This window comes from Theobroma cacao, chromosome 3, assembly GCF_000208745.1.
Source record: "Theobroma cacao cultivar B97-61/B2 chromosome 3, Criollo_cocoa_genome_V2, whole genome shotgun sequence".
In the NCBI taxonomy this organism is placed as follows: domain Eukaryota; kingdom Viridiplantae; phylum Streptophyta; class Magnoliopsida; order Malvales; family Malvaceae; genus Theobroma; species Theobroma cacao.
The window spans coordinates 13,946,291-13,960,613 of record NC_030852.1 but is presented as its reverse complement, the minus strand read 5'-3'; positions in this window follow the sequence as shown (position 1 = coordinate 13,960,613).

Here is a 14,323-nt window from a genome sequence, read left to right as displayed (position 1 = left end):
CACTCACTGGGTTTATACTCACCGTTTTCAACGTCATGTTTTCATATCACGAGGCAGCCGGTAACTAGGACGAGGTATCCTTGTACACTTGTATCCATCTTTTGGTAGGTGTCTCGGCATTCAGTAGTTGTACATTCATCCGAGTCTCTCCATTGGAAGTCGAGTATTCTTTTGTTGTGTATAGACAAACCTAATGTAAATTATTAAGATACGTGTTGTAGACAACGTATATACACTTGTTTAGTATGCCAATATGAGGTGGAAATGTTTAATATTACTTTGATCCTAAATTATGAAATGTGACTTAGCAGTTTATGATGGAATGATGAACACGTCTGATTAATAGGCTTGCTTGGGCTTAATGGACTACGTCCATTGGGCCTATGCGCCGATCATGGCCCGAAATTTGGGTCGTGACATTTCTTTAATTGCTTTTCTAGTTTTAACTCCTTGAGAAATCTCACCAATTAGTTGGTCTTATGGGTGATCTCTCACAAATCTCCAACTCCTTGGTAGATCATCATGTTGATTTTCTGCTCTTTATAGATCTTCTAAAGGTGGAGTTTCATCTTCTCTTCTAAGTGAGCTTTCTTCATTATTTTTGTTGTTTTCTAAGCTCATTTCCTCTATTTGTTTTTCTAGGACTTCTACATGATCATCATCATCATGAACTTCTTTTTGCAATGCATTTGACTCATCAAAAAGTACATGAATTGATTCTTCAATAGTCAAGGTCCTTTTGTTAAAAACTCTATACGCCTTTGAGTTTAAAGCATATCCTAAAAATATTGCTTTATCACTCTTTGCATCAAACTTTCCTAGGGCTGTTTTCCATTGTTCAATACAAAGCATTTACAACCAAAACTCCTCAGGTGAGAAATATTTGGTTTCCTACCTTTATAAAGTTCATATGGAGTCTTTGAAATCAAAGGCCTTATTAAGACTCTATTAAGAATATAAGTTGCTGTATTTACTGCCTCAGCCCAAAGATTTTTAGGTAGGTTATTCTCACATAGCATGGTCCTAGCCATTTCTTTCCACGTTCGGTTTTTCCTCTCTACAACTCCATTTTGTTGGGGTGTTCTAGGTGCAGAAAAATTATGGTCCAACCCCTTTTCATTGCAAAACTTTTTAAACTCATCATTTTCAAATTCTCCTCCATGATCTCTCTTTATGCTAACTATGGCTAGTCCTTTTTCATTTTCTACTTTCTTACAATGACTTAAGAATGCATGTAGAGCATCATTGTTATGAGCAAGAAAATACACCCAAGTGTATCTAGAATAGTCATTAACTATAACAAAGCCATAAGATTTTTCTCTTAAGCCAGTTGTGCTTATTGGACCAAATAGATCAATATGAAGCAATTCAAGAGGTCTAGATGTTGACATGATTTTCTTGGACATGAAGGATGTCCTAACTTGTTTTCCTAGTTGGCAAGCATCACATATCCTATCATTTTCAAAATTTAACTCAGGCAATCCAGCAACAAGACTTTTCTTAATTAATTTTGACATAGTATTCATGCTCACATGTCCTAATCTCCTATGCCATAGCCAACTATCATTTTTAGCATTTGCAATAAGACATACTTCACTATTAACTTTAAGATCTTCAAGAAAAATTACAAACATATTCTTCAATCTATTTCCTATAAGTGAGATTTTATTTGTATTCATATTTATCACTTCCCACTTAGTTGAATCAAAGCACACTCTAAATCCTTTATCACATAATTGACTAATAATTAGTAAATTATGCTTTAAGCCTTTAACCAATAACACATGACTAATTTGAGTTTGGGAATTCTTACCAATCATACCTACACCATGAATTCTTCCTTTTGAATCATCTCCAAAGGATACGGTTCCTCCCTTTCTCTTATCCAGCTGAGCAAACAGCATTTCATGTCCTATCATGTGCCGTGAACAGTCACTGTCCAAGTACCAAGGTTGTTTCTTCTTGAGTTGAGCTTTTGAACATGCCTCCTTTAAGTCCAACTCAACCTACAAAACAAAATTTCAATTTTTCTTTACAGGTACACATACTTTGATGGGTCCTTGAGTGTTAGTTGCAACAAAGGATCCCTTAGGAACCCAGATTTTCTTAACTTTATGCACTATTCTTTTCTTAAAACACTCATATGATAAATGACCATGTTTACCACATTTGTAACATCTAGGTAATGCTTTAGCTGAATTTTTATTGTGGTATACATCTCTTTTTGATGATTCATTTTTCAAACATTTAAAAGCTATATTTTCATCAAGAGTTATTTGCAAAGCTTCAAACTTGTTTTTCAGCTCTTGTTTTAAAACCTCAAAGTCTGTTTTTTAGTGTTTTAACTCAATTTGCAAAATATTTCTTTGCTAAAAAACAGAAGTAAATCTTGTTTGATTTGTTCCAAATCATTTTCAAGAAGTGCCGCCTTTTTCTTTAATGATTTGTATTTTGAAAAAAGTTTTTCAAATTCATCATAAAGGCACTCATACTCATCCTGTAAATCATCATAAGAATTAATGCAGGGGGATGAGGGTACCTCTGTTTCATCGTCTTGTGCCATTGAACAAATGTTTGCTTTTTCCTCAAATTTTTCATCATCAGTTTCAGAGCTTGATGTGTCACTGTCCGACCATCCAGCAGCCACCATTGCTTTATTGGATTTCTTATTTTTCTTGGGGGTTTCACCTTTTAGCAATGGACATTCGGACTTGAAGTGACCAGGTTTCTTGCATTCGTAGCAAATCATCTCCTCCTTTTTGTTGGAGTCATTTTTTTTCCTCATTTTCCATGAAGCACCTTGGTCTTTCTTGAAACCTCTTCTAGTTAGCCCTCGATTTCTTTTGCTCATTAGTTTTCTGAATTTTCTTGCAACTAGAGCCAATTCTTCATCATCATCACAAGAAAGCTCTTCCAACTCTTCTTTAAGGATGCTGGCTTTAAATGCAATGCTCTTTTTCTTTTCCTTTGCTTTCCTTCGATCTTCTTCTTCTTTTTCCTTAAGCTCCAGCTCATGAGTGAGAAGAGAACCACAAATCTCATCGAGAGTGATGATGTTCAGATCTTTAGCCTCTCTAAGGGCAGTCACTTTTGGTTTTCAGGATTTTGGTAGGCATCTAAGCAATCTCTTAACTAATTCATGTTCAGGGATAGTGTCAAGCCCGACTTTATAAAATATTAGCCATGTCATTCATGTGATTGACAGAATGCTTGCATACTTGGAAAGCCCCGAAAAATCGTCAAAAGTCGGTAGTGTATCTAGTAGTGCAAATAAGTTGAATTAAGCCTCGAACTAGTCCAAATAGAGAATTTAAGATGAAATTTAGAATTTTAAATTCCCAGAATGACTAAAAATGGTGATTCGGAGTTCAAGGACCGATTTAGAGTCAAATTGGAATTTTCATGACTTAAGGGCAAAATGGTCATTTTGCCACTCGAGGTAAAGATGTGAGTGTTGGATGAAAGTTTTGACTAAGATTGATCATTTGGAGTATAATTTGAGTTTGAGAAGTGAAAAATTTTAATTTCAACATTTTTTCGAGCATAGGGGTAAAATAGTCATTTTGCCACCCTAGAGGCAAAATGGTAATTTTCCACACCCAACACTTGTCCAGCACATGGATTTTACCCAATATAATCATGGATAATTGAGAAATTTTATATGGTGGAGAGAGATTGCTTAATGAGTAAGAATGACACATGGACCAATGGAATGGTGACATGTGTCAAATTCTCATCCATTTATTATTTTCCTTATAAATTAGCATAAAATCAGCCTATTTCTATTCATTATGGCCGGCCAAAGGAAGAACAAAAGAAGTAAAGAAGAACAAAAACCCTAGGTGGAAAAATTCAAGGGAAAAGTGTGAAAATTCAAGGAAACAATTGAAAAAAGGTAAGATTTTTCAATTCTAGCTTGTGATCTACCTTTCCTATGCATTTTTTTTCATTTTCTATGGTTGAGAATCAAGTTTGCATGAGGATACCCTTGCTGGCCGGACATGGGGGGAGAAGTTTTGATGCTTGATTTGGTTAGATTTTAAGATATTTTAGTGTTTTTAGTTAGTTAGTGATGTGTAGCATGAAAATCAAGCAAGAAAAATTCATTTTCTCCCATCACCCATCATTGGCCGAATTTTTCATGTAGAGTGTGGATGGTGGATTTGATTTTATTTCAAGTGAATTGGCTAGGAAATGATGAATTATGGTGAGAAAATCAAGTAGGAAAAATCATAATGTTGATGCACCCACCATGGCCAAAATTCCCAAGAGAAAATGTGAAGATGATTTTGCTAAATTTTATGCTATTTGACTTGTGTTTGATGGTTTGGAGAATTGGAAGAAAAATGGAGTTAATTGGAGCGGAATTGGGCATATTGGCCAATTAATTGAGTGATAGATCGAATTAGGCCAATACCGTTTTATTTAGGTACACAATTGAATTTGTGTAGAATATCATGTTTAGAAGATAATCCGAACAATTTGCATTCCATTTCATGCATCCATATAGTTTTATAACAGTTTAGCACCAATGTGGTAAATTGCTTGATTGTGTATTATGTCTAGGTGGTAAATCCTCCGATAAGGGCAAAGAAATTGTACCCGAGGATTGATAGTCGGAGTACTTTAAAAATTCAACTCCCGAAATAATGAGTAACCTTATCATCATTTTAATTATCTAAAGTGGTCTTTTTATTCGATTTTCTGAATTTTATGAAAAATGAGTTTAAATGGTTAATTTTTAGGTTTTATAAACAAAATATGTGTAAATAAAATGATTTTATAAATTGACTTGAAATTAAATGATGGCTTTGAAAATAGAGTAATTGGATACCATTTGATGTATTGTGAATTTATGGTTCTAATTGATTGGCTTATGGCAATATTGGCATGAATGGCTGAATTGGTATTTGTGTTGACAATGTATAAACTGTTGTTTGCCTTGATAGGCTGGATAATGATAAAATTGCCATGTCATGATGTTGGATTTTTATTGTACGGTGGGTTTAGCTTGCTGCAGTGGGCGGGTTCTGTCGACCAGCCTATTAAAGGGGTACAAAATTCGGTTATATATGTACCTCAGTCTGAGAGGTACGTAGGGTATCTGTCGAGGTATAACTTTAGAGTTCACTTCACGCCAAACCACCACGTGAGGGTGAACTCAGCCAACGCCAAAGAACGGCTATGTTTTCAAAATAAAAACATGATTTATGCGTACATGACTTTTTAACCGCCTTGGCGAATTCGGTTAAATGCCTCGACCAAGGTATTCCTGAGAATGATTTGGTAGGAGCCAAGCTTTTAAGATACTCATAAGCTATGTTGATTATTTAAATGAAATGAATATTTATGTTATGAATTACATATTGAGATAAAATATTTTAATCGTTTCCATTTACTCGATTTTTGATATTTTGGATGGTGTTTATTTACTCACTGGGATTATATAATCTCACCACCTTCCTTTCCACTCATTTCAAGCTTAGAATAGGCTGTAGATAGCTGATTTCATTTAGGCTACCATTGGATTTGCATTCTCCAAATTGTAGGTTCACAGTCTTTCTTACTTTTGGTTATTCAGGGGCCCACTGGTTATTGTAAATTAAATTTTATACTTTGGTTATTTGTATTACAGTATGTATGAATTTATTTAGCTTTTACGCTACAAAAATTATTTATCGGTAACTTTATATATATTGTTTTATAAGAAAATAGAATATTTTATTGAATATTTTTATTATATTCAAATAGACATAATTTCATTTTAAATGAAAGTTTTAGATGTTTAAACTTAATTTTGATTATGAATTATGTGTTTTGTACTCGCATACTACATTTTTAGCTGGTTTCGAAATTTTTAGGGAAAAATGACCAAAATGCCCTTGTGAGACAAAAATCATCTTTTTATTGTTTTAAGTTGGAAATAGCTTAAAATCTATTAGAACATGATATTTTGCAACGGTTACTCACAGGGGAAATGAGAAACTGATATTAAAGCCTTACGGGGTTTCGGTTGGCATTTTTGATAATGAGTGTCATCGGGACATCGCGACGGTTGTCACGGGCTCGATGGGAGTATCGGGTCACGACAATTAAAGTGTTATCCAAACTTTTGGTTTTAAAATTATTTTAAAAATTTACAGTGTTAGTGTGGCCCCGAGTTAAGTTAGGTTAGGTTGAATAGGATGCATGCATCTACATATAGAGCCTAAGGTTGCCTAAACTTGCTTGTTTCCTCTTATAGATTATCATGCCTTCTCGACTCAAACACCCACCTCTCACTAGATCAGTTGGGAGGGGAAGAGGTCATTCCCAACGTTGTCAGCTAGATGTAGTAGAAGAGGAATCGGCTGCGTCCACCATTTGGGCAGCACCTGCTACTAAACGGGCTGAGACTCCTCCACATTCTCCACATTCTTCACATCCTTCGCCACCTACTGATATTTCTGCCATGTCTCTGAGGTAGTCCAAGCATTGGCAACCTTCTTTACCGCTATTGCTGGCAAGGCTCAGGCTGGTCAAGCTCCTCCTATATTACCACCAGTTACTCCTTTAGTACCACCACCGCCACTTCTTGTTCCACCACCAGTGTCGGATGTCTCTATTTCCAAGAAGCTTAAGGAGGCTAGGCAATTTGGTTGTGTTTCTTTTATGGGTGAGTTGGACGTAACAGTAGCCAAAGATTAGATTAATCAGGTTTCGGAGACACTCTCTGATATAAGGTTGGATGATGACCTGAAGTTGATGGTGGCCACGAGATTACTAGATAAGAGAGCCCGTACATGGTGGAATTCAATAAAATCCCATTCTACTACTCCTCCAACTTGGTCAGACTTTCTAAGAGAATTCGATGGTCAGTATTTCACGTATTTCCATCAGAAAGAAAAGAAAAGAGAATTTTTTAGTTTTAAATAGGGGAATTTAACGGTAGAAGAGTACGAGGCTTGTTTTAACGAGCTGATGCTATATGTGCCGGATCTGGTGAAATTTGAGTAGGATCAGACCAGTTATTTCAAGGAAGGGCTCCGTAATGAGATTAGAGAGAGGATGACAGTGACTGGTAGGGAGCCACATAAGGAGGTGGTACAGATGGCTTTAAGGGCCGAGAAGCTTACAAATGAAAATAGGAGAATGTGAGCTGAGTTTGCAAAAAGGAGAAATATGAGTGTATCTTCTAGTCAGCCACCAAAAAGGGGCAAAGACTCATCTGCTTCAGGGAGTACTACCTCTGTATCAGTGACATCTCCTCGACCTCTATTTTCACAGACATAGCAGAAGCCTCCGAGATTTAGCAAATCTGCGATGACTACTTTTGGGAAGAGTTTCGAGGTTCTGATGATGCAAGAAATGTGGGAAGAATCATTTTGGGCAGTGTAGGGGATCAGTACGATGTTTTCATTGTGGTCAGCCAGGCCACATTAGGAGTGATTGCCCACAGCTAAGACAGGCTACTGCAACAGCTCCATCTCCACCAACTCATACGGGTATGCAGAGGAGAGATCCTTCTGGGTTACCATCGAGGTAGGGAGTGGCTATACAGTCTAGTGTTGAGAGTAACACCTCAGCATATCCACTTTCGAGACCACAGACTCGTACTTCGACAAAAGTTTTTACTGTGACGAAAGATGAGGCACGGGTCTGACCTCGAGCAGTGATAGGTACTATGTCTTTATTTGATAAAGATGCTTATGTTTTAATAGATTCTAGCTCAGATAGGTCTTATGTGAGTATGGCATTTGCATCAATTGCTGATAGAAACTTGTCACCATTAAGGAAGGAATAGTAGTTCACACCCCTTTAGGAGAAAAGCTAGTTAAAAATAGTTGTTATAGAGATTGTGGAGTAATGGTTGGTGAGGAAGAATTTAGGAGTGACTTGATTCCTCTAGTGTAAAGCCCGACCTTATAAAATACTTGTCATGACATACATGTGATGGATAGCATGTTTGCATGCTAAGAGAGTCTCGAAAAATTTACAAAAGTAGGTATTGTACCTAAAGGTACAACAAAGTTGATTTAAGCCTCGAACTAGATCAAATAAAGATTTTAAGGTGAAATTGAAAATTTTACAGCCCAAGAATGATTTAAAATGGTGATTTAGGGTTTGATGACCGATTTGGAGTCAAATTAGAATTTTCATGTTCTAGAGGCAAAATGGTAATTTTGTCACTCGAGGACAAAATGGGAATTTTTAGAAAAGATTTTGATCACATTTGACTCATTGGAGTATGATTTGAGTTTGAGAGGTGAAAAATTTAAATTCTGACATTTTGGGAGTCTTAGGGGTAAAACGGTAATTTTACGAGTTTACGAGGGGCAAAGTTGGAATTTTGGAATTTTACACCATCTAACACTTGTCATGCCCATGGATTTCAGCCATTATCATTTTACATTGTGGAGAATTGAAACATTTTATGTGGTGGAGAGAGATTGCTTAATGGAAAAGTATTACACATGGACCAATGGAAACATGCCATGTGTCAAGCTTGGATTATTCTAGAATTTCCTTGTAAAATCTATTTAAAACTCTCTTAGTCTCACCTATATGGCCGGCCAAAGCATGAAGTGAAGAGGAAAGGAAAGAACACAAACCCTAAGTGGGAAAATTGAAGAAAAAGTGTGGGATTTCAAGGGATTAATCTAATAAAGGTAAAATTTTGTGATTTATCTTGTGATTTACACTACCCAGCTTTCTTTTTCATTTTCCATGCTTAGAACTCTAGTTTGCATGATGAACCCATGCTGGCCGAATTTGAGAGGAGAGGTTTTGAGCATTGATTTTGCTAGATTTCAAGCTAATTAAGTGTTTTTGGTTTTTTGGTAATCGAAAGTATGAAAATCTAGCAAGGAATCACTTTGTTCTTCACAAACCCACAAGAAGCCGAATTTTCTAGGGAGGATATTGAGGCTGAAATTAATGATATTTCATGATATTTTGGTGGTATTTAATGATTGGTGAGGCTAGAATTTTAATGAGAAATTTTGGCATGAAAATTTGAATTTTTACCTAATGTATAGACATGTGCGATTTATGGTTCGGACTGATAAATTGAATCATATTCACAGTCATTGAGGTATTTTAAGTATAATTGGAGTGTGGAAAGTGAAAGAAATCGATTTGAAGTTAAATTAGAGGTTTTAGCCAATTACACCGAGAATAGTGCAAATTAGGTCGAATACCGTATTTAAACGGCTATTCAGACATTTTGCATCACATTTCGTGCATTCATATAGATTTATATAGCATGAAATAGTTTATGATAAATTGACACAATTTATTGAAATTCGTGTTACGTATGATGTATAGGAGGTGAGCCCTCTAACAAGGGTAAAGAGATTGTGCCCGAAGACCGAGAATAGGAGTATATCGAACTCCTAGTACTGTGAGTAACCTTACTATCGTCTTAATTATCTAAAGTGGTTTTTATCCGATTTTATGAATTTTATTAAAAATGAATTAAATAATTAATTTTTCGATTTTATAAACCAAATGTGTTTTAATGAAATGATTTCATAAAATTGTTTTAAAATTGAATAATGGCTTTGAAAATAGAGTAATTGGAGACCATTTGAAGTATTGTGAATTTATGGTTCTAATTGATTGGCTAATGACAATATTGGCATGAATGGCTAAATTGGTATTTGTGTTGAAATGTATAAACTGTTGTTTGCCTTGATAGGCAGGATAATGATAAAATTGCCATGTTATGCTGTTGAATTTTTATTGTATGGTGGCTTTAGTTTGCTACAATGGGCTGGTTTTGTGGACTAGTCTATTAGAGGGGCACGGAACCTGGTCATTTTGTGGAAGATTAATGAATGCTTCTAATGAAAGATTAATGAAATGATATATCCCTCCGATTAAGGGTGGAGAAATTTGGAATTGGACTAATAGGCCGTGATAATTTATTCATTTGGTGGAGTTATAATTGAATTCATGATTGTCAATTGGAAAAAGATTTAGGGACTATGGATTATATTGGGGTTAATATAAAGGAACACGTGTGATAGTGGTAATAAGGGGCGCACTTTGATTAGAATGAATAGTGATGGTTATAATTCACTTGGAGTGTTTAAATTAAGCATTGAGGTAAGAGTAAGCCCATACTTATGTGCATGAAGATAAGAACACTATGTTAATTGAGCTTGTTATGCCCATATAAAAGTGGTGTTGGGATTTTGAAATATTTTATATGTGAATATGTGTTGAATTGGTATAGCAGCTTAGAGGGAACTGGTGTTGATTTCAATTGAGCGATTGTGAGATTTCAAGAATTAATTGGACCTATTATAGTTCATGGATATAAGCACATGAATTAACTCGAAAGTGAGTATCAATGATTACTATAATTGATGTGTGGTCATGAAGTAAGAAGTTAGTAAACAAATCTACTCTAAGGATGAGCTTGAACTTTGCTATGCATAGTATGGGGAGCCAAAGGATTAAAGGACTAAATGTGAAATTGACAGCTTGAGGTTAAATGACTTGAAAATGTCGAATCTAGTCTAAGTGCCATATGAAGTTCTATAATTGAGATTGATATACGAATTACTTGAAAAATCAATTTAAAAGTTTATTTGGTTCAAAGTGTGGCCTATGATACGAATGATCAATCTTGAAGGTGATTTCCCCAGAGTAAGGAATTTAGAAAACGTTAATATTTGGATATACTCTAAGAGAGAGAACTTCTGCATCCTAAGTTTAGGACAACTTTGATCTTATAATCGCAAAGGCAAGGTGTAATAACTAAGTAAATTATTCACTTAATAAATGTGATTTGTTATTGATGAATAAAGTCAAGATCTTAACATTTAGTGGTATACAATTTGATAATTATGTATTTAAGAGTTATTTGGAGACAATTCCTTCATCAAATTTGCACTAAATGCTATGGTAAAGGCATATCAATGTTAATATGGAAATGTATCCAGGAATGATCTTAACATACCACCAAAGGAGAATTAAACATGTTGAAATTAATGTTCTAGTAGTGTGCATATGATAGAAAACTAGTTTGTAAGTTGTAGTTTTCATGATCATGAAATATATAAAGATTATCAATATATGGACATACACTTGGAGTTGTAATTTAAAAGTTTGGAGTATTTAAGATATGATTAAATGGAATAAGCATGAGTGAAGGTACGTAAATATTTTAATTAATTTCTGTGGAGTATGCATGATAGTAGAATGGAGAAACATAGTGTCGTGATACTACATGGTGAAGTTACTATTCATTATGGAAAGAGTATTCTAAAATGGAATTTATTGACTGATGATAAGTGATGTGCAATCTGAGATACATGTAGCTACGAATAAATTTGGAGATTTTTGCTTAAGCAAACTCGTACTAAATGTTGTGGTAAAGATATATGAATGTTAGTGGTAAAATAAATATGTTAAATCAATGTTCTGATCGCACAATTGTGATAGAAAGTTAGTCTTGCTAATTGTGGTATAGACTCAGAGAGAAGCCACACGATTGTGAATAATTGAGGTAGTAGCTTTAAAGTTAAAAGAGTTGCTGGGATAAAGTGAATTCAAACAGTTGCAACGCCATAGTACTGACCATCAAACGCTGTTGCGTTAAGAACTCCTAATGGCTAGAAAGCAAGAGCAAACTGTGAGCGGCATAAAGATTGGACTCACGAGATTGAAAAATGGTCATTGGTTTTGATGTCAAGTTTCGTTATTGGAGTTTTAAGTGCATCGGGGGAGTGTTAAGATGAATAATATGCTGACTGAAGTCAAATCTTAAGAAATAAAGAAGACCAGAGATTAAGTCTTGTTAAAGACTAAAGAGGAAGCAAGTGAAAGAGTAGATGAATGTATGAGATACTGATAAAAGATGTCAATACCAAGTGAGGAAAATGTAAATAAAGATTTCAATAATGATATAGCAAATGAGTGTATATAGAATATTATTATGAGAATATAATGATCTTGTCTTGACCTTGTTGAAAGGAAAGGATTAGTAATAACACAAGTAAACTAGGTGACATGTTGGAAACCTTTGGAGATAAATCGAAGCATGAGTAGTTGGGTATGCCTTTATGGAAATGATATACTTGGAGTATGAAAGAGCAAATAAGTGATTAAGTGTTTCAAGAATGTTTAAACACCTTTGAGAAAGAATTATAAGTTATACATGATGAGCATAAGATGCGTGACTTTGAAACTTGTTAAGGAGCCAAACGGCTAAGTGTTAGGTTAAGTGATCACCTGTTGTGAGACATTAGTTTAGGATAGATATCCCCAAGGAAATACTCAAGAAAAGTTCTACCATGGATCTCGTGAAAGCAAGCACTAAGTTATGTGGTTATTAAAAAAAGAAGCTGTAAACTGAGAGTGATATTCATATTAACATTGAAAGGTACTTGAGGAGAATCTAGTTTCAAGTTTTGCAATTTTAAGTGCAATTTATAAATTGGCTAAGGGAGAATGATGTTATATTCGTATGAAAGAGTGAAACAAAGGATGATAGAAGTTGACTGTAAGACCCTGTCAAGCTCGATTAAAAGACGGTATTGTACCGAGTAGTACAACTAAGTTAAATCGAGCCTTGAACTAGTTCAAATAGAAATTCTAAGAGGAAATTGAAAATTTTGAAACCCAAAGAATGGCTTAGAATAGTGATTCGGAGTTCAAGGTCCAGTTTGGAGTCTATCAGGAAAATTGACCGGTTAGGGATAAAACGATCATTTTACCATTTGATGATAAAATGGAGATTTCTAGCCAAGATTTGATCACATTTGACCAAGAATAATTATATGAAAAATAATTATGATTATTTGAGTATAAAATGATGTTTAGCAGTGAAAAATTGTGATTTTCGGTATTTTTGGAGCACAAGGGCAAAATGGTAATTTTACCACTAGAGAACTAAACGAGAATTTTTATAAAAAGATTTTTGCCCCATTTGGTTAATATTGATAACTATTAGTGTTATTTGAGGTTGAAAAGTAGAAATAATGTGATTTTGGTACATTTCGGAGTATATGGGTAAAATCGTAATTTTTTTTTCCTGGGGGCAAATCGATAAATTTTTTGCCCCAACACTTGTTAAGACCAAGGGATTTTAATTGTGGTAGGATTGGATAAATACCAAAATATTTATGGTGGAAAATTAAGAAGAAAAAGTCAAAAAGTTAAAAAAAAATTGGGCCAATAAGCATGTGACACGTGGCATGCTTGATTATTTTATTATTTTTTATAGAAATCAGCCCATTAAATCCCCAATTCTCTCACCATATTCGGCCTAGGCAGCCAGCAACAAGAACAAAGGAAGAATAAAAGGAAAAACAAGAAAACCTAGGTGAAAATTCAAAGAAAAAAGTGAAGAAATTAAGGAAACAAGCTAGATAAGTTAGAATTTCTTTAATTCTTCTTGATACCTAGCTTACCCATGCTTTTGTTCTTGATTTCTATGGTTGAATATTGAGTTATCATGATGAATTCAATTCTGAAAAATGGGTATGGAAGAGGAATTGTTGTTGGAATAATTTGATTTTAGACTATGTTAGTGTTTAGGGATAGTTAAGCATGGTTATGAACAAAAACACAAAAGAAATATTCAATTTCTCTAGGGTTCCTTGTTGGTCGAACCATGAGGGCTGAATATCAATGGGGGATTGTTTCTATTTCAAGGAAAATGGCTTGGAAAATGATGAATTAAGGTGAAACGGTTATGTAGAAAAAAAAATTCGATGCTAGTGCACCAAATGACCAAATTTTTCTATAAGGAACTGTAAGGGTTTTAATGTTGAATTTGGCTTTATTTAAATGGTATGTGGTAAATTAAGGTATTAGAGGAGAAATGGATTAATTTGGAGGTGATTTGGACATAATCGCCAATTAATCGGTGATCAGTCGAGTTTAATCGATACTGCGATTAAGCGGTAATCGGACGTATTTTTGCATTTGCATATCAAGCATTAGTAATTTAAATTAGTTTATATCAATTTAGGGACAATATAGTAAATTCCTTGACTTTGTTATTTGTCAAGGTAGTGAGACGTTCGAAAAAGGTAAAGGAATTGCGCATGAGGACTATTAGTCCGAGTGCACCCGAAATCTAAATTTTCGATATCGGTGAGTGGACTTGCATTTCAAACTTGTTTTTGGGAATATAAAAGATTCTATCCAACTTATCTTAGAAAATGTACCTTGGGAACAAGCTTTTGTTAAATGGTTTGATGTTGTGATATGTGATTGCTATAGATTCATGCATTATTGCAATATGATGATATATATATATGTGTGTTGTGCATGATGAATGATATTGTGTATAATGACTGTAACCGTGTGTGTGCACGATGTGGGG